Raw genomic sequence first — 22,669 nt, 5'->3', positions numbered from 1 at the left:
TTTTAAAGTCGTCAAAATATTCATATTATGGATATTTTAGAGCATGATAATGTCCAGTATTACTGATTCTTCACAAATATCATAACTACAACGAAAAGTTAAGAATCTGAAACAATTTTTTCAATTTTGTCAATTTACCAAAACAGGGGAAATGACCCATTAAATCATGTTATTATAACATAACAAAAAAGAACGTTGCCTCAACTACTTGTATATCTTTGGAACGTTGCCTCAGCTACTCGTATATCCTTAGGTACGATAGAGAGATAATTAACATAACGTCATAAATTGTGTGGCCCATTGTAACAAGAAATATTTTTAGCGGATTCCAAGTCCTACTTAAATGAGTAATGTATTAAGCGGTCTAACGAATAAAATCCATTATATCATGTATTTGTATAACGAATGTATTTATAATAAAACCACGATCGTTGGACGTTTGTGTTCGTAACTTTGGGGCACTAATAGGGGTAATTAAAGACTACAGAGACATCACTATAAATGTTGCCATCATTCGAAGCCATCATTTAGAAATCCTTTCAAAGCAAGTTGTTAATTGACTCTACAATAGATGGCAATACAAAAAGACAGTATAACACGAATGCAAAGCATCGGTGGTTCAACGAATATTAAGTTTGTTTTAATCTTGCAACAGTCCCTCGTTGCTGGAAATTTGTTTTCCTAAATTTATCTCATTTATTAGACTGACAATGATAAGCGCAGGTATAACCTTTAGTGTTTGAACTATCAAAGGTTAAGTTCCTCCATTATTTTTCGTTTTCCAACATGACCCTTTTGGTTTGCTTGTTTGACACTGATTGGAAAAAAGTAAAATATTAAAGATAAAAAACATGGCATCATATTGGAATGTTTTTAAGCACGCATTCGACCCGCTTGACAATGTATGTGTTTGTTTCGAATTTCCGAATTGAAAAACTTTGACTGATCGTTGTTTCGACGTATTGTCATGTTCACTTTAAAATAAGTATTATAGTGGTGCTTTAACTGCAAATATTATATAAATTTGCTGGCATAACGTATGTCCAGAAAAAATAGCCGAAGTTTCTATGGCACAGTGCGGGCTATGGTTTTAGAGATAAAAAAGCTCATGCTTTTAGAAAATTATGGTATTTAAGTATCAAATAAAAACATATTTGTAGAGCAAGCGATTTATTTTGAGTTGAAATGTTTTGATTTTTGACGATGCTGCGAAGCAGCTCGTCTAAGTTATCATAACATGAAACAAATCTTCACAATGGCGATCTAAGTAAAAGACCGAGCCAGTCCGATTGAGATAGCTCGATTTTTCTAATCGGCATACCTCGCTGATTATCATTGATAAAGGTAAAAGAAGCTCAGCTATAAATAGCACAGCATATTCTGGGAAAAAGATTTAATAATAGTTTAAAAACGTTAATTTTTAATCAGTTATATTCATTATATGTTTAAAGATCAATTAAACAACTATGCATTTTCTGTAATGTATTGACATTTGTAGTGATTCTTTAAATAAATTGCGAATGAAAACGTGTATAATTAACGTTTAACGCAATCATGCGTGTAAAGAAAACGAATTATTTCAAACCTGCCATTTGTAAACGTTGTAGCGAGTATGGTATATAAACAGCATAATAGCCATATAATATCTATGAAACTCGCTCTTATGCATGCTTTATCATTTTGCATATTTAATAAACTTTTCAAACAGAAATGACAGAGCCACATCAGTGCACATACTATGTTTGATAATTCTTTCGTTTGTTGGATATTGTTTGCTGTTTTAAACACATATTAGGTCTTATCGCGGAGATTTAGTCAACCTTACCATGTGTTCATGGGCGAACTCACGTATTCAAGAACTCTTACGACTATGTGCCCATACCAACTTTGGGGAATTATCATGAAATTATTGACGTACTTAACAAACAAACATACCCAAGCTTATTGAATTAGAGAAAAAACAATAATCAAAAGAGAAAAATTATGTGAAATCACGTCCGTACACGTATAAAGTTTGGTATGATAGTCATGTGAAATTAAAGAGCATGGTGTAATTAACGATCATGTCAAGTTTTAAATATATCTGCTGAAACATAATGTTATAACCCACAAACGTTTTACTGTTACAGAACGTTTTTAAAGATAAGTGGTACAGAAAATACACGTCGAATAAGATTTTAAAGATATTTCTTGTTATATTTGATCGAGAATGTAACCCGCCTCCCAGTTTCTCTGAATTGGTCAAGTTCCCCACGGGTACTACTTCTCCGTACCACCAATTATTTTTTCTTACCCAAATTTTTTCGTATCCAATTGTTTTCGTACCCAAATGTTTTATCGTACCCAAATAATTTTTTTTAGTACCCATTTTTTTTTTCCTACCACATTTTTTTACCCACTTTTTTTGGCCTAATTTTTGTACCCACAATGTTTGTACCCATTTTTGTTTCGTACCCAAAATTTTCGTACCCACATACACCATATTGGTGATGTAGATAAACTTAAATTGATGCTTTTATATCCATCCTCTTCAAAAGCATCGTCACATCAGTAGTGTCAGTTCTTTGATTTGATTATAGCCAGCACACATTTTAGTGCGGCTTTTGTAAACTAGAACGATAGGAAATGTGTAATGTGATCGATTCACTTTGATTTTTACATGTTTTATAAATTGTTCTATATTTGTTTACCACCGGCATACATTTTGAGTCTTTGCTCAGTATGATATTTACTTTGAGTTGAAATTGTAGGAATTGTGTTATTCAAGCGTAACTTTTTTAATCACTTCTGAAATTAGAAATTATAGAAATTTGAAATAAATTGGTGATGGAATGTTCAAAATTTATTCATGCTTGCATTACAGTCTGGCTTCTGTCAATAACAAATGATAGGAAGTTAGCATGTCATGTTGTGCTCTTTATAAGTATTTACAAATTCATAAAGAAAAGGCTTTTTTAATAACAAAAAATCCTGGAAAATACTCCATTTAAATGGGATTCTAAGCTCTGACAGTCCGATAAATTCCTGTTTTTATTAACTATATTTTGAAGTTATTATATGTTGAATCGTCTATGTGTCAAAAAACAATTGTAATGTTCATCTTCAAAACTTTTACATCAATGTTACACCAAACGGCCACCGGAAAAAAAAACTTGTTTTTTGTTGCTTTTAATAATAATACAATTGATGTTCAACAACACAAAATAAGTTTCTTTTGGATTTGCATTTATTAAAACTTAGTTACAAAATAAGCATAATGTACATTGTGGAATAATTGTTCTGGTCAGACCTAGATTTTCTGATTGAGTGTTTGTGTTATTGGTTCTCACAACTGTTTTAAGTTCGGTTTGAGAAAAAAGCTGAGAAAAATGTATGTCCATGTCTCTTGTTGCTGGTATTTAATACGTTGACTTCAAGTTTTTGGTCTTTTATATTTACTCCATTTTATGTAGTTCTGACGTCCATATCTGGATGTATCGCTATTAGTAATATCTGACTTCGCGGCGATCAGGTATAGTCATTACTATATAACGTTTTTTTTTAATGTTTCTTTAGCAAAATTATTGCAAAATCTTACATTGCAGATTCATTTCTTAAAATAAATCTTATCCAGGTCAATCAAAAATACGGAGTCAATGTACAGAAAAACTTCTATCGTATTGTGTTGTCAATATTTCTATAACAACATTTTTGTTCAAACCATATTTCCGACGTCCCGTCTCGCAGCCATTAATGTGTTTTGCAAACAAGTATTTATTTATTATTGATATTACTTGAAATGTTATAAAATGAATTGCATTAAATAAAAATGGTCTGTTTTAGCATCATATCGATTGTTTAATCAACTTGTGATAGTAGACAATAAAAACTTCAAATAATGACTGTGCCACTCGTGATCATTTTTAATTTACATACATCTGATCACTCTTGCCTTTAAATCTATATTCTATGTATTAAAAAAAATCTAAAAAGCGTAAAAAAATCCTTTTTAAAATCCCATAAAAACGTTTATTTCTATTTTTTCTAAAGATACCTTATGATACCTTATGATACTCTAGTTTTATAGTATCATGACATTAAATTCATTCCGTGATTTAAAACTGTCCAAAAAGTAACACCAGTATCTATTCACAAGGTGAAATATATGATAAAATTACTCGGCATAACGGGTTTGTTCCGAATGTTCTTATATATACCATGATTCGATCGATCGATTACTTTTGAATAAAGAAATATTTTATAGATAACGCAACCCACTATTGCATCTTTATTGTATTCGTGGCATTTTTTATAATAATATTTGCTAGCCTTATCGTATACATTCTGTTTTGGTGCAATGACAGGGTCATATAACACAAGTCTCGTATGCATTATAATGTTTGATGTCCTTTTTTATCTGATATCATGTATAATATGTTAATGAGATTCAGTTTTTCAAAATGATAGTTATTACAAACAAAATTATATATATAATTACATTACACGTTTTCGAAAAACAGATCACTTTTGTTAAACATACAGGAAAACATAGATTAAATGACAAATAGCACAACAACAATCCGGTATTTCTGAAAATGTATTAAAACGGTTATTTGATTGATTGAAAATATGTTCAGCGTTAATCATGCGTTTAATACCAGTATATTGATCAGCATTACAAATGCTACTTTTAAACAACATAATATACTGTATCATGGCATTCTACTAATGTGACAATTTTCTATTAACATACTTTTGGACTTAAAGGCTACTGCTTGGGTTGCTGGTACAGTTAGAAATTAGTGCGACGTCATAAAAGTATGTTATAAGCAGGGTGTGCTTATTAAATATGGATAGGTTTATCAGCTCGGACGCCGATAGTATTGTTTCAGCAAAAGTAGACTATACGCCAGAAATTATTGAACAGCTTCCAAATGTCTCTCTCTGTATAATAATTTATGCTAGAACGTCAAATTTATAATTGCTTAACACAGCTCAGTTAATCCATATAAAGATCACCAAGGCACAATAAATTTAAATGCACTAAGGCACGCACAGATGGTAAATAGAGGATGTATGAATAAACATATCAAAATTGCAAAGGTAAAAGCAACTGACAAGAACAAATTGTATTCATATAGGGACTGAACATTACCATCAAGCCGCTCGGCGATGAATTGTTTGAACAGCAAATGCTAAACATAAAAATACAATTGTAATGAAACATGTTTCAAATGCAAGATGTAATAAATCAACATGGAGTTGTCACTAAGCAAGATGCTATTCTCATTTAGAGACATGAATTCTCTTCCCTAATTATAATTGAAGTCAACTTTTCGTTTGATACAATAGGCCCGTTTGCGACCATACTATGAACATGTCGCATGAATTCTCACAATTTGACGAACAATTTGAGGTCACATGAATGCCAATACATAAATACGTGCTTTTAGAGTGTATGTGTACCTCATATATTTGTACCTCATGTAATTAAGCGGAAAACTTCGTTTTTAGTGTGTCTCGGATAAGAACTATTGGTAATTGATAGGACCGGTGGTAAAAATTGATTTAAATCCATCAATTCTGTTGATTAAAATTTGCACCGGTACAATAGCTCATTTGAAATTTTCTTCCGCGCAAACTGAATATTATACATACGCAAATATATTAGTATCCAGTGTAACAAATTCAAATGATAGAGTTTTCATTGATAGATGATGCACTTTTTTTTAACTATGTAAAAATCAATAGTTCTGTGAAACCCATTTCCTTTTTTTCGATCGTGGTGTTTTACGACAAACAAGGTTAATGTTACTGATAACTTGCACTCCACGAAATAAAAGTCAAGCAGAAATACTTTCTACAAGTACACCGTTACACAGGAAATTAAACAATCGCTTGACAGAATGAAACCTAAGTTAACGCGGGCGGATCAATTCTAAGAAAGGACGAACATGTTATGTATAACTCGGATTTTAAACGTGGGCTTAAGGACCAAGTTGATTGGTCGGTAACTTGAGAACAAAAGAACGATCACTGTAACATTTCCTGCTTCGTCCGTGAGCCAAATATATAGGATCTGTTGATGTACTAGTATATTTCCATCTAAAAGAAGTCTTTGTTCTTAAGTCACGCAGGGTATTCTTGTTCATGTCAACCGAATTTGGTGTGGATTTTATCCTGCTGTGTATCATTTACGTAATATAAAATATACCAAATAAACATATAGATATTAAGGCATTGAAATTTTAATTTTATGCAATTTATTGGCCAATATCTTTTGTTATATTCGAATGAAAAAGAGGTTTCGCAGCCAAATGCAAAAACGAAATGACCTGAGTATATTTTGACTTTGGTAAAATATATTGTTTTGTCTTCTTTAAATTTCATTATGCATTATAAAACGTATAGGAAATGTAAAACAGGTTGTTAAGAGAGAACAACACACCCGCAAAGTATTTGACACACTCTATAAAAATACAAAATAACAAATACACGTTTTACGTTTCATTTAAACAATACATAAACCTTTGAATTTTAAGAGTCAATTACCGTATTTGGGTTATGCGCGTCCCAACGGCTAGTACCAAAAAACAGAGTTTTTGTTTGTTTGCTGTATAGGCAAAGGAGGGATGTAAGGGAACATCCATTTACACGTTATTCGTACTGACATCGAATAAGAAAACAATAAAACGGCCACTTAATATACTAGTGTAACCTTTATTGTATTATCTACTTGATCCTGAACAAGGCTGTTGATGTAGAATTAGCTTTCGTTAGTTCACATTAATGAGGGATATTCTGTTCAAAACTAGTTATACCTTAAAACGATTAAACGAATGTAAGTGATTTATAATAAATAAAGATCTTTGTTAATTGCAATACCTAAACAACTATTTTACAAACCATGTGGGAAAAGTATGTACCTGTGTATAAGCATATTGGTATAGTTTTTGCTTTACACTATTATCATCCCATGTTATGATTATCAATAACTGCTATGTATGTATAATCACATGGAAAAAAGATAAATAGTAAAAATCGACATTCTTTTGAGTATGCATTCGGTGTACCGATTAACACAATGTTTTTGTTTTTAAATAACTGTTGAATAAAATCATATATTATGTACAGTTAAGAAATTGTATTCACAATTGTGTTTATTTCGCCAAAGTGTTTTCATGCTGACATTCATTATGTGTAAGGTGAAATAAAGACTTCGCGTAAAAGTAATTCCCGTTTAACAACAGTACGTCACAAAAGATTTAAATTAAGGCAGTATTTGTCTCAGTCAAGTAAACGATCAGTTACACAGAAAATAACTGATCTGCAAATATTGAAAATATGAAAATGTCATGGACATATTTTACAGTCACGATATTAACAAAATATTACATATCTGCTCAATTTTAAACCACATGGTAGACTTAAATATGAAGTGTATGTTTAAATACGTGTTTGAGCTGCACCGTGAATTTATTTAAATGTATGTATTATCTTTTTTTCTTTTATTTGAGTTATGATCAAACTGAAATACATATCAATAATATAATGAAATAAAAATGCAAATTATTTTTTTTGCACAAAAATAAAGAACATTCAACAATGTTAAATTCAGCTAAAATTACCAGCTTAATACACATACATGAGTAAAATGGAATGGGATGTAATACGGATACAATGAATTGCATGATAATCCACAATCGGTTGTCAGAAACATTAAAATGTTAAGTATCAATTAAAATGAATGTAATTATTTCAGTGTTCAAAACAACAATCTATATCGACGGTAAAGAGATATTCGGTGCTTGGAAGTAACAGGAAAATGTTAGTCTTATGGTATTTGTTCTCTTCTTTCAGACCAATCAATCAAGCTTGTAATTCAATATTTTAAACATGATTCATAGGAACTAATCGGCAGTGAAGATATGTAAGAAAAATGGAAATGTTTCTTAAAATAATTGTGTTGGCATAACTAACAAACAAGAGGGCCAGGATGGCCCTAGTTCGCACACCTTTTTTTAGCTCGACTATTATATATGAAATGCGTGGGTGTGCAAATGTTAAAAATTTCGTACCACCACAAATATTTCCTATGTTCCTTGACATATTGCTTTAATATTTTGAATACCTCTTTACCAACATGACCCCAACCTATAAACAAGAGCAGATAACTGTATCAAGCATTTTGTAAGAATTATGACCCTTTTTTCACTTAGAATATGCATATTATTGAAAAATCTATGTTAAAGTTTGCGTACCACCTCAAATACTGTCAATGTCCCTTGACATATTTCTTTCATATTTTGCAAACTTCTTTACCAACATGACCCCATTCTATAAACCAGAGCAGACAACTGTATCAAGCAATTTGTAAGAATTATGGCCCTATTTCGTCTTATTAACTGAATATTTTGTTAAATTTTGTGTTTAGATTCACTTGACTTCTAAAGTATCAAAGCTATTGCTTTCAAACTTCAAATATTTTCTTACTATCATGAGGGTGCTGTACCTGCCAAGTTCAATTTGACCTTGACCTTTGAATGACCTTGACTCTCAAGGTCAAGAGTAAATTTAGTTAAATTGCCATAACTTCTTTATTTATGATCACATGTTATTAATACTAACTTACCTGAATACCACAATGGATACCACCCAAACAATACCCCACGCCCCAACCCAGAAATTTGTTTTTTCCTTTTTTTATTTTTGAAAGATCATCTAATAAATGACCACACCCCACATAATACCCCCCTCTCAACCCCCAACCCAACCCAAAAAGAATATTTTTTTCTTTAAAAAAACAACAACAACAAATATTTATTTACTTTATTTTTGAAGGACCATCCAAACTTCCCACCCAAGCTATTACTATCAAACTTGAAATAAAATCTTATTAGTTTGTTTTATGTCTTTACAAATGTTCAATAGATTGTGGAAAATATACCTGAACTATAACCTTGACCTTATTGAATAATTTGAGCAATTACCCCATGATGGCTTACGTTATACTGTCAAGCACTCGAATAGTCGAGCGCGCTGCCCTCTGACAGCTCTTGTTTAAAGGCCTTGTTTATTACTAAGTCGAAAATTCAGTACTCTAGTGCATATTAGATTGGTTCCCTTCTGTTTACTTGTGCAGTGTGAGCATATGATTAATTCTGATTGAGTACTGTCCATTTGCATGGGTTTTTTGCAATGCAAACATTTGCAAGTAATGCTAATTCTACATGTGTTTACAAGGTTTTTGTAAGATTTGGACCTCGTGAACAAGAATTTGACCTCACATTACCCAATGTCAAACTTTGCCTAGATATCATCAATAAAACCATCCTGGTCAAGTATCATCATTATTGGACCAAAACTATGGCATCAAGTGTGTTTACAAGGTTTTTGTAAGATTAGTCACATGACCTAGATTTTGTCCCCATATTACCAAACGTCAAACTTCACCTAGATAATGTCCAGACAAACATCCTTGTCAAGTTTCATCATTATTTAACCAAAACTCTGGCGTATGGAGTGTTTACGAGGTTTTTGTCAGATTTGACCTGGTGACCATATATGTTGATCCCTCATGACAAAACACCAAACTTTGCTTACAAAAAATAAATATTATGACCAAGATTCATATAATCAGAAACAAAATTGTGACCTCTAGAGTGTTTACAAGGATTTTGTATAATACAATGAAAATTTTGACAATCTAAGGGCAATAGTTCTGACATTTATTATGCGATTTTGCACATTATCAATCTTGACTGAGATCTTGTGACCATATAGCTTCTCAGCAACTTTGATAAAGAATGCTTGAGAAATGTGAATGCTAGAGTGTTGACAAACCAAATGTGGACGGACGGACGGACGACGGACAAAGACCGATCCTAAAACCTCACCTGAGCAATCAGGTAAGCTAAAAAGTGTGTTTTTTCACCGATCTAAACTATTTTTCAACTTGTCCGAGATATCTATAAAACCAATGTCTTTACTAAGTTTCACGATGATTAGGCAAAATATGTGTTCACAAGGTTTCTCTATAGTCATATAAGGAAAACTGCCCAACCTTCCCTGGCGGCCATGTTCATAGAGCGATCGTGACCATTTTCGAACTCATCTAAGATATAAATAAAACCAATGTTTTCACCAAGCTTCAACATGATTGGGCAAAAAATTTGACTTCTAGAGTGTTCACAAGCATTTTTAACTATATGAATATAAGGAAAATGCGCCCCCCCCCCCCCCTGGCAGCAATGTTTTTTAACGGACCAAAACCATTTTCGAACTCAACTCTTGTATCTAGGAAACAAATGTTCTGACCAAATTTTATGAAAATTGGGCCAAAAATGTGACTTCCATAGTGTTCACATGTTTTCACTATATACACTGGGGGCCATGTTTTTTCGCTGTCTGGACCATTTTGAAACTTGTCCGAGATATCAATAAAACCAATGTTTTGACCAAGTTTCATGATGATTTTGCAAAAACTGTGACTTCTTGACACAAGCCTTTTTTCACTATATAAATATAAGGAAAACTGCCCCGTCCCCCTTGCAGCCATAATTGACAACAGACCAGAACCATTTTCGAACTTAACTCACGTATCTAGGAAAAAAATGTTCTGGCCTAATTTCATGAAGATTGGACCAAAAATGTGACTTCTAGAGGGGTCACATGTTTTCACTATCTGCATATAGAAAAAACTGTCCCGCTCCCTTGTGGCCATGTTTTTTTCGAACTCGTCCGAGATATCAATGAAACAAATGTTTTGACAAAGTTTCATGATTATTGGGCTAAAATTGTCACTTCTAGAGTGATCACATGGTTTCTCTAAAGCCAAATAAGGAAAACTGCCCCGCCCACTGGCAGTCATGTTTTTCAATGGACCCGAACCACTTTTAAACTCAACCAACATATCATTAAGACAAACATTTTACAAAGGTAAATGAAGATTGGGCATAAAATGTGACTTCTACAGTGTTGACAAGGTTTTTCTTTTCTTTTTTTACCCGGTGACTTAGTTTTTTACCCAGCATAACCCAGTTTCAAACTCGATCGATATATCATTGGGACAAATCCTCTGACCAAGTTACATGGAGATCTGACAAGAAATGTGGCCTCTAGAGTGTTTACAAGGTTTCTCTTTAGCCAAATAACTGGCGGCCATGTTTTTCATCGGACCGAAACCACTTTTAAACTCAAGCAACATATCATTAAGACAAACATTTGGACAAAATTACATGAAGATTGGGCATGAAATTTGACTTCTAAAGTGTTTACAAGGTTTTTCTTTTTTTGACCTAGTGACCTAGTTTTTGACCCAGCATGACCCAGTTTCGAACTCGATCGTCGTATCATTGGGACAAATCTTCTGACCAAGTTTCATGAAGATCGGACAAGAAATGTGGCCTCCAGACTGGTGAGCTAAAAAACGAGCAGGCCAGCAAGAAAGAAGCAAGCGGACTTACAAACAAATATTATATCAGCGTGAGCCTTGCAATGGTCAGATATAAACTACACAGATAGGTAAGTCGTATAAACAGGAAATATGTAAAAACAATACATTCAGAAAGTGCTTGTTCATGTCGAGTCCTTCCTTACCACTCAATTTTTGGTATACGCACACGGGACATTGCTCTCCTACTCACGTAAATAGGGCGATACTATCCTCCCTACCCACGATTAACAAAACCCCTGTTATACCTGTACATTGTATCATATACTGTCCCTGCTCCCTATTTTAACGCGTCTCTGAAGCTAAATAATTAAGCGCATAATGTTATATATCTCTAGCGAAATCGTCATATGCATGTTTGAAGTAATGCAATATTATTAAATCAGAACTAATGTGGAAGTTACTGGGTAGCATTTTCCCGCAAGTGTATATCTTGGATGGCATAATTGGCAGAGCTGATACTATACAAATACAAATATATCCCTCATGAATCAGAATATAAGATCAATTCACAAGCTAGAATTGCAGTTATCGCGTGTCAACGTTGTTTCATTAACATGAGCCCTTGGAGTGTACCATGAACAGCACGTTGTCGGTGGATGCAGATACCGGTAACAACACTGACTCTTTATCAAAAAGCGATATAATTGTAAGATATAATACTGCTGGACTAACGTTTGTGAGAAAGTCAAATTAATATCCATTACTTGAACACGTATAACAAAGCTTGGACCTGAGTATTTTTAAATGATCTCAATACATTACGAATTCCATAATGTGTAGGACTTCTAACAGAGTTTAAAGATCAAGTTACCGTTCTAATGTGAAATATTTGGACCGTGTAATTGATGGTATATAGTTTATTTTTTAGTTCAAGACAAGGATAGTAAAGCAAAGCCTACTGACTTCAGGTCTATCATTATTTCCTATAGTATAGGACATAAATACGACATTATCCTACTCAAAGCATATTATATGCTAAAAGAGAATATAGTATTATTTATAAAAAAAGATAGAACAGAGCAACATTTCACACACACTTTCTCCTTGTTTAAACTGAGTGTAAATACACAACTATTGACAATAATGACTAAACGAGCTGGCAAAACTAAACGAGCAACGGCTAATAAATTGCATGTTAAGTCTTGGAAGCTTGATTTGATTGTCAGAAAAGGACATTTCTTTTTTTCAGAATATCAAAATATAACTTATTTGATGTAATATTGTCATGTGATGGCGTTTTCTTGTATGTAATTATAATGTACTTCAATCTGGGTTTCTGACAAGAAACCATATCATCCAGAAAACTATATAGTGGACATATTATTGAAAAATATTAATAAAATAAATAACGTGAAACAATTCTTGTTTAGGCATTTGCTTTTATTTTTGGGTTCAAAACATCGAACATTTACATAGAGAGGTCACAAACATGACATGTCCGTGAGAGCATTATAGCATCAAACGGCACGTCAAAATAAAATACCTGGGATGCATACAATGACTACATTTTATTTTTAATGGTCCGATCTTCTGTAAGTTATGTATAATATGTTAAGTACAACTCTAAGACGTTTCTTATTCTGAAAACCATAAAAGCCGATTTGTCTGGGTCCGTTAAAGTCCATTCTTGGCAGAGGTCAACGTGTGTTTGGTGGTCTCATCTTCTGGTAACCTTGGTTACCTGTGTGTCTGGTAAGTTAGAACTATTTATAAAAGGCTTAGAAGGTAATAAGTACGACTTCGACTGTGATTGTTTCCGAGATGTCTCCGTTGGTTTAATGTCTTATTATAATTCTACATTTAAACATACACTAAGATACATAAACATATATATAATGAATCAATCCTTAAATGGTTACGCCGTCAGACGTCTTTATTTAAATGTTTCATTTAGTCTGAGTGCATCATTAGTAAAGTGTATTCGCTTACATTAGTGTGTGTTTTTTTTAGTTAAGACTCACAATAACCTTCACACAAGATTTGTATTTGGCGTTGCATTTTCCAGGAAAATTATGTTATATTAATCATTGTACATAGTGTCAGATTCATAGATTAAACTGTTTAGCTCCTGAAATAACAGGGACGGTACGTAGAGATTTAAAGCACAATAAGCTGCCTATTTTTTAATCCACTGTTATAAATAACTGGATTTGAATATTATAATTATTTCATTATCGTCGATTCACAAATCTACTTTGTTGGCTCTTGAAAAATAGTTGAAATTATCTTAATTGTGGTACAAATTGTATATAACTACTCAGATAGATCTATTTAAAAATGAAATGAAAAAACGAAGAAGAGCTTGTCACAGTAGTGGCGAATCCCCGGCGGAATGTGTTCGCTTGTTAGACAACATTTGTTTTAGAGAGTAGAATACTATTTGTAAAACATGGCACCTGTGTCATCTATTTATATTTCAAGTATCAATTAATTATATAGTGTTGGAGTTATGCTGTAGAGAAGGCATTGTGAGATGTCTGCAATGGAACGATTCTTCAGGTCAATCCTTCATCAGACTTCCTGGTGATGTTGGTGATCTTTCCTGGCACTCCGAAGTGTCTCAGATGTCTCCAGAGGGACTCCCGGTCAACGCTGTCGAACGCCTTTCTATAGTCAATGAAGTTGACATACAACGGCGAATTCCACTCCAGGGATTGTTCCAGACTGATGCGCAGGGTTTCGATCTGATCCGTGCACGAACTCTCCTTTCGAAAGCCTGCTTGTTGGTCACGATGATGCGGGTCTACTATTTCTTTGATTCGGTTCAGCAGGATGCACTTAAACACCTTTCCTGGGATGGACAGTGTTATTCATCGGTAGTTGGAACAGGAACTGAGGTTGCCTTTTTTGGGAAGCTTGATGATGTAACCATCCTTCCACTCTGATAGAATTTTTTCTTCTTCCCATATCTTGCTAAAGTGGATGTAGTAGCTCCACACTGGTCTCTACGTCGGCCTTACGCGATTCTACTGTAATGCTGTCAGGTCCAGCAGATTTGCCGTTCTTCAATGGCTTGATGGCGCTGCTGATCTCTCCTTTGTGGGAGTGCAGCACTTAATTGGCAGATCGCTTGATGCTGGCAGAATCTCCGATGGGTTCGCAGGTGCAGGCCTGTTGAGTAGCTCCTGGAAGTGCTCAATCCTACTCTTATTCTGCCCTTCGTCATCTGTTATTACTCCTTCGTTTTTGCCTCTCTGGCTTGGCAAACTTTCCCGCTAATCACTTGGTGATGGAGTACAGATCTTAAGTTCTGTTCTGATAGGCTGCCTCTTCCGCCTCTGTTGCAAGCGTCTCTAGGTTGTTCCGCCTGTCTGCTTTAATACTTCGCTTGACGCTCCTATTTGCTTCCGTGTACTCTTCTTGTGCTTTCACTTTTGTGGCTCGTGTACTGCTGTTGTTTACACTTGCCTTCTTTTATCGTCTTTCCGAAACTTTCTGAAGCATCTCTGCTGATATCCACTCCTTGTGGGTGTAAGACTTGGAGCCCAGTACTTCTTGGCATGTTGAAGTCACTGCTTCTTTCACGTTCTGCAACTTCTTCTCTGTCGTCTCTTCTTCAAGCAGCTCCTCTAGGACCTGGAACTTGTCGGAGGGAGTGGCCTTGAACTCTTCTTGCTTCAAGGTATCTTTCAGTGTGGCAGTGTTGTAACGTTGTCGTTGGTCCGAAGCCAAGTCTGCTCCTCGCTTGACACGTACATCCTGAAGAGAGCGACGAAACTTCCTTGCGATACACAAGTTGACAATCTGGTTCTCCGTTGACAGGTCTGGTGACACCCAAGTTGCATTGAGTATCCTTCTGTGATGGAAAACACTTCCTCCAATGACCAGGTTACCTGTGACGCATAGGTCGGCGAATCTCTCCCCGTTTTCGTTCATCTCGCCTAACCCTTGCTTTCCCATGATCTGCTCATATCCCCGGTTGTCACTTCCGATCTTGGCGTTAACGTCACCCATTAGAATGATGATGTTTCTCTTTGGTCTGTCTTGTATGATGGTTGAAAGTCTCTTGTAAAAGCTGTCCTTCTCATCCTCTTAACTGTCGTTCGTCGGGGCTTAGCACTGGATTATGTCCACGTTGATCCTCTTCTTCTTTGTAAGGAAAGAGGCCGTCATGATCCGTAGTCCGTGTGCCTACCACCCGATGAGAGCTCTCTGTGCCGACTTGTAAAGCATCAGAGCTACTCCCTGGGTGAGTGCTGCATCCTCCTGCTCATGCCCCGAAAACACCCGTTACTCACCCGAAGTCATTCGCTTCTGCCCAGAGCCAGTCCATCTTGATTCGCTGATCCCTAGGACGGTGAGGTTGAATTTCATCATCTCTGCGGCCACTTGTGTTGTCTTCCCGGTATCGTACATGGTTCGGACATTCCATGTGCCGATGATGGTTGTGGTCCTGGTGGAGATGATGGTCTTCGGTCTGATGGCTTCCAGTTGACACTGCTTTTAACCGTCCGGCGACATACGTCCTCAAGCTGGAGGTCCACCTTTCCCAGGTCCGTGGTGTCTGCTGTTATTCTGTTTGGCGTTTCTGTAGCAAAAAGGTTTCAACAGGGTAGGGTAGTTAGCCCTACGCCCAACCCTCCTCCCTTTTCAGCGCGGGATGTGACCGTCCTTGGCGGAGTTTCACTTCCAGTTAGAGCTCAAATAATACTCATGCAGGAAAATAAGATTTAAGACTAAAAATGGACATGAGAAAAGCTACTTCTTTCGCAGAAAATCGTATATAATAAAAGTGGTAATTTGTGCATTAATTGGGCTGTTTTCACTTCAGTTGTTTTATTCAAGCATCCATTCGGCATATATTATAGGTTAGTTCCTTATAAAAAAAATAATAAATTGCTATTACCAAGAAAAATGGTATGTGACTCAATAAAATGATGAATACCAATTAAAACACATAGGGTGCGTCTGTACTTATGAGAACATTTACAAATTGTTTTTTCAATTAAAACAGTACATCATTTTTGCTAAATAAAAGAGATTTACTTTTGAGGGCAAAGCGTATTAAGAAATACAGAAAAATATATTTACATAAATATGTAGATCGTTGAATAAACTTCTTTAAAAGATGTCTTAGTACGAAATCAATACAATTTCAACATATAAAATTCTGTCTTCAAGGCAATATTTTTTCACCGTGTGAGGAAAATGCTTAAGTCGTAATTGTTTGTATTCAGATTTCTTGGTAATATATACACATATAAAGGTATATATTCCTATAGAATAACAACATGGTACGATTATTAGTCACGTGACTTTTTATCGACTCCGTTAGGTCTGAAACAAGGTCAGTAAATTATTGAGCGAAAGCGTCGCTCGAGCCCAATATCAATCTACTTGTTAACACATCGTACGGGGTCAGTAAGAAGCCGTGTAACTTATTAATCTTACCCAGTTCTATCCGTTATCAAATACCGACAGAATTGCAGGATCAAAGTTAGAGGTACTTTATTTAATGACGTTATCGTGTTTACCCCCTGACGTCATTTAACATTATTGAATAGATGTGAAAAGCTACTGACATAATATCGTTAAACATAAGTCACCATGTGACTTTTATCAGCCAATGAAGAGAGTATTATGTACAAGGGAAGATAACATGGCATTTATCGTGACTGCATACGAATATTTGTTAAAAATGATTCGCAATTTGATATTTATTTTCATAACAGATTAATCGTAAAATCCTTTAAAACGATAGCGTTATGATGAGTAAAATTGACAAAATCAATTTACAGCTGATCTTTCGTGATAAACTTTCGTTTTTAGAACTAACATATGCATATGCTTGGTTCTTTATTGCGTTATTTTTTAGGCTAGATATATAGTATATGTTAAAAATACATGCGCCCGTATTGATATGTACGTTTGTATGTACTACATGTACATCACTGCATACATGAAGAAAAAGGCACATTTATTTGAGCCGCGCTCTGAAAAATAAGGCTTAATGCATGTGCGTACAGTGTCATCTCACAAGAGTCTGTTCAGCCCGCATCGATACAAGGTGTCGCCTGACGACACCTTCCGCCTAGACTGGATTTGTGTTTAGAGCGACTTAAACATTTAAACGGCAAATTGCATTAAAGCAGAAAGTGTCGTTCCTGATAAGCCTGTGCGGCTTACACAGGCTAATATGAGATGAAACTGTATGCACATGCATTAAGCCCAGTTCTTCCAGTAAAGCACAACTGGTGATCGGTCCTTGAATGCAAATGCAGAATCAAGCAGATATAAGGCATTATGCCATAAATATACACACTCAAGAAACATATCGTAGCATATTCAAATGTTAAATTTGCGAAGGATTAAAATTAGTGTATTGCAACATTGACACAATACAAAATACCCACTTATACTAATAAAATCAGATTATGTAGTAAGCTCGCATTCAACAACCTCTTTTTAGACTGAAGAATAAACAATAGACTAAGATGAAAGAAAAATACGTTCAGCGTTTGAACATATATAGCCTACAAATATTTCTCTTATATCATAAATATATTGTTCTTAAAGGAAAAAAATGTGTTATTAGAGGTGTAAATTCCAAAGTATCAACTGATGTATGTTATTAGAACAAACCATTTTCAAGAATATTCTATTTTTAGACTTAAGTCGAAGAATTGGTTGGTGATTACCGGCCCTGATCCTTCCCCAAAACAGAGGTGATTGAGTTCCTATATGCCCGACGCTTTAGAAGCAATCGAATTAAAATGAGCCTCGCTCTCGAAAAACGGGGTTAAATGCATATGCGTAAAGTGTCGTCCCAGATTGGCGTGTGCAGTTTACAGTTTGATCAGGGACGACACTTTCCGCCTAAGATGAAATTACCGTTAAAGATAAAAAAATACAATACAAGCGGAAAGTGTCGTCTTGATACTGCACGAACTGCATTGGCTAAACTGGACCGACACTTTACGCACATGCATTAAGCCCGGTTTTCCCAGAGCGAGGCTCAAATAATTTTAAACAACTAATTGTGATGATATTTAATTGAACATCGGGCTATATTAATAAAATAAAGACCAGACTAATGCAAAACAGCGAGAATATCAATACTTTTAACAATACACTCAAATCATCTACACAATGAATGTCGCCACTGAATTTAAAGACAACTCCGTGTGAACGTGCATTCGGATATGCCTGTATTACAATGATTAATATAAAATCATTCTTTATGATCGAAATCTGTGAAAGGGATCTATAAAATTTAAAAGAGTCTATTCAAGTTCTCTGTATTTTTTTTTTAGAAAAAAGAGGCATCCAATTCCGGTAAAACATTTTAGAATGATGAACTGATCATTGAATAGCATTCTGCAAGTTAAATATTAAATAATATCCTGTTTTTACTGCTTTTACATACTTTCTGTAAAAAAAAATGCCATCATTGTTTGTATCACCGAACTTTATTTCCACACTGATACAGCGCTGTCTTGTTGTAATGATTAAAAAAACATTCAACACATTGTCCAACCGCAACGTTGGATGTTTCGGTTATATTACAATGACGGCATGACGTCATATACAGTAATGACGTAAAAGGAAAGAGCAGTTTAATGACGTTTACGTCAAGGAAAGGCCGAACACTCGCAAACGCAGAATTTAACAAAGAAGACGAAAAAGACACGATATGGAAGATTTGTTTGAAATTCGAACTCTCTCGGAAGAGCAGAGTATCAGACTTGAACAGCTTAGTGATCTGCAGGAGGCGAGAGAAAAAGTGTACCACGAGTTCAAAATAGAGAGAAATCGAGGAATAAGTTTTGATGGTTATGTTGCCGGTTTTGGTTTTAATAATTACTGCACTTTGTGCTGATCGGAATTGGAGCATTATTTGAGAACAGGTATCATTATTTTCATCTTGCATGTTAGCAGCTACAGTTCATTTTCTTTAAATTTATCACAGAATATATACTTACAGTCGTTTTAAATAAAAGTATTTGTTATAATTATTATAATCATTAACAGTTAAAATAAAACTTGCTTTTTCTGGAGTCTGTTAAAATGTGTTTATATGTTTACAGGTAAAGAATATACAGCTCGTACAAAATTCGACCACCTGTTACCTTATACTGGGTTAAAATGAGAAACCAACACTCAGCTTCGAAGCCCTGTTATTAGTAGACTATCCGCATGTCACCATTGAAGATCTTATAAGAGCTCCATTTGAGAGTACATCTGCTCCGGGCCCGGAACTGGTGAAAGAGGAAAACACTCGAGTTTTGGAAAACGGTTCTGCTCTCGCCGGATATCTCTTCGACAACGACAGGGAGAAGCCCATAACTTCTATCGAACAAATCGCCTCAGTTGTGGACCAATCGTCTGCAGCGGTCGACCAGAAAGGAACATTCCGCGTGAATATTAATGAAAAGGTAAGTCCTGTTTGAATTGTAGGCACAATTTTTATGCTAGAAAATAAAAATGCTTGGAGAAATTACATGCTGAAACAATTGTGATAGTGCAATTCATGTATGATGGTTATCTCCGTTAAATTAATTCACGGCTCTTCGATGAAATGATATTTAAAAAAATATACATATACTGCCATATAAATTAAATCGAGTCGGACGTCATCCAACGTTTTTTGATTAGAAGGAATATAGAGTTGTAACAATTAATCTCCCTTTACAAACGACGTTTTAAGGAGATTCATTGGATTCAATCTTTCGTTAGGTCAGTTTGTCGGTCTGCCTCAATTTAATGTTTGAATAGAAAACTAATCTATACTTCGCAAGTGCTTGATTGGAATCTTTAAACAGTTAATCACCATGCAGTGGAGATGTTTAAAACAACACTTTACCATGCAGTGATCAACTTATGCCAGAGTTATGCGTCAATGAACTTACCAATGAACAAGTCTCAAACATGTCTTTCACAACGCGCATAGTGCAATATATTGTTTAAAACCGGTTAATGAGAAAATACATGATTTATGTTTTTGCTTTAAGCTTTAAGTTATTATTTCAACCGCAGATATCATAGTAGAATTATAAATAAGTATATTCTGATCATTTTGCAGTTGCCCGATGTAAACGAATACGCCTTCTTTCACCCGATACTTGTCACGGGAGACAACTCTGTGACAGCGGTGAAGGTCAGCAAGAAGCCAAGTGTGGCGGCCAGGCTGGGCAAGTGGCTGAGAAGTTTGTTTTCCTGCACAAAGAAGCCTGAGTGCGTGGACTGATGTCATTATTTTTAAATAAAGCAATTGTGTATGGTTGAACGTGACACAAAAGTGTTCGGGTAAAATAAATTACATGTTAGAACACAATACGCATGTCGTTCTCTGTATTGCTTGTTTATTATCAAACACTACTTTATACCTTTAGTATGTTTACCACTGTCAGAATACTCGGATCTGTCCATTCTGATAAAATTATTTACTCGTTCGAACGAACGCGGCGATGTTCGTTCTAGTTTACGTTCGACAAACCAAGAGATAGTTACTTTCCTTTCCATCCGAATTATTTTGGCTGAATCAACAACCGCCGAAAGGAAATGCAGTTTTCGCTTTTACTGTGAGTATATGAAGAAGAAATACACAACACCACTTATTTAATTTAAGTACCAATATTCATTTGATGTGAAATGTAAGGCATTGTTTTCATTCTTAGTTTATTTTATGTGTAATAATAAGAGGTACACCATGATCATAAAATACGTCAAAACGTCATAACAATTTTAGCTAACAGTTTTGTGAGGTCATTGAGGCTTGATGGAATACATAAAGCCGTGCTCTGTGAAAAAGGGGTTTAATACATGTGCGTAAAGTGTGCAGTCCGCACAAACTAATCAGGTCAACACTTTCCTTCTTAACTTAATGTTTGCTAAGAAGAGACTTTCCTGAAACGAAAACTATCATAAACACGGAAAGTGTCGTCCCTGAATAATCAATCACATCGAGACAAATTATGTTGTAAGGCAGATGTAAAAAGTTGTAAAAACAGTAAAAACAGATGTGAAATCAGGAATTAGGCGAAATATGAAGTACTTTGATTAACCAGAGTCTATGAGTAAAACGTCGTCCCATATTAGCCTGTTCAGTCCTGAGAAAAGTGTCGTCCCTATTTGCACACACAATGTCACCTTATGATGGCGTTATGTAAAGGTCATTTTCGGAGATAGCTGGGTAAAACAGCTACGCCGAAAACATAATTAGTGTTTCTAAACCGATGTTAAGGTCCGAGACTGGTTGACACCGTGTTAATCGCTTAGGTAACGAACAATGTACCAACAACAAAACAGAGTCAAAAGCGCTGTCTTTATGACTACCTAATTCGTGAGTAAAAAGTATTGCTCGCAGATTTATGTTTAATCTATTTTTATCAATTATATTATTGTATATGATTTTGAATGTCACCACCATAATGAAAATACAGGTCTACATCAACACCTGCCTCAGGAAGACCCTCAAGATCCGCTGGCCAGACAAGATCTCAAACGAAGAATGATGGAGAAGAACAAAGCAGCAGCCAGTTGAAGAAGACATCCTTAAGAGACGTTGGCGGTCGATAGGTCAAACCCTTCGCAAGCCTGCATCCAATACTACAAGGCAATCTCTCACATCGAATCCCCAAGGGAAAATGAAGAGAGGGCGGCCCAGAAACACCTGGCGCCGTGACCTGGATGCAGATGCTAAGCATATGGACCAAACATGGGGAAAGCTGGAGAGACTCGCCCAGAACCGAGACGCCTGAAGGAAGCTGGTTGGAACCTATGTCCCAGATGGGACCACCGACGAAGATGATATGAGATGATATTTTGAATTTTTGTATTGTGTCAAAAAACAAAGGTAACAGTAAATAGTTAAACAGTAGTACTTTTGCGGACAGATTTTTCAGAACCCCACTATTTAACCTTAATTGTTCGCAAGCGAACAACTACTCAAAGCGCAGACAGCATTGAAAGTCTATTGGAGAGATACAGGAGAGATGGAGAGAGGGAATTTTCTGCTGAAGTAAATGTTTAGGGACCAGTGGACTGAATGAAAAGCTAAAAAGCTGTCCCAAAGAAAAGTTTTTTTAATAAAGAATTAGTACAAATAAATGAAATAAGAAGTATTGAAAATTATTAAATATTATTTCTGATTGGCTGGACATTTATTTATGCTTTTATTTAAAATTTGGAGAAAGATGTGGAAAAGATAAATTAAATAATCTTCCTAAATATTACACGCTACTTTGAGATATTTGTTATAGGTGGTTATTAACGTTAACATTGCATTAAATATAT

The 22,669-nt window shown here is 35.1% G+C and overlaps 1 long non-coding RNA gene across 1 annotated transcript; it reads left to right on the top strand.

The window, feature by feature from the left end:
* Positions 1–19,010: 19,010 nt before the first annotated feature.
* LOC127847510 (uncharacterized) lies at positions 19,011–20,876 on the top strand. The gene is made up of 3 exons (XR_008034000.1): positions 19,011–19,281; positions 19,462–19,809; positions 20,457–20,876. It is a non-coding gene; the product is annotated as an uncharacterized LOC127847510 (long non-coding RNA).
* Positions 20,877–22,669: the final 1,793 nt, after the last annotated feature.

The sequence above is a fragment of the Dreissena polymorpha genome, chromosome 10 (assembly GCF_020536995.1).
Source record: "Dreissena polymorpha isolate Duluth1 chromosome 10, UMN_Dpol_1.0, whole genome shotgun sequence".
In the NCBI taxonomy this organism is placed as follows: domain Eukaryota; kingdom Metazoa; phylum Mollusca; class Bivalvia; order Myida; family Dreissenidae; genus Dreissena; species Dreissena polymorpha.
The sequence above is the reverse complement of the archived record's forward strand: the minus strand, read 5'-3'. Positions and strand labels throughout refer to the sequence as shown.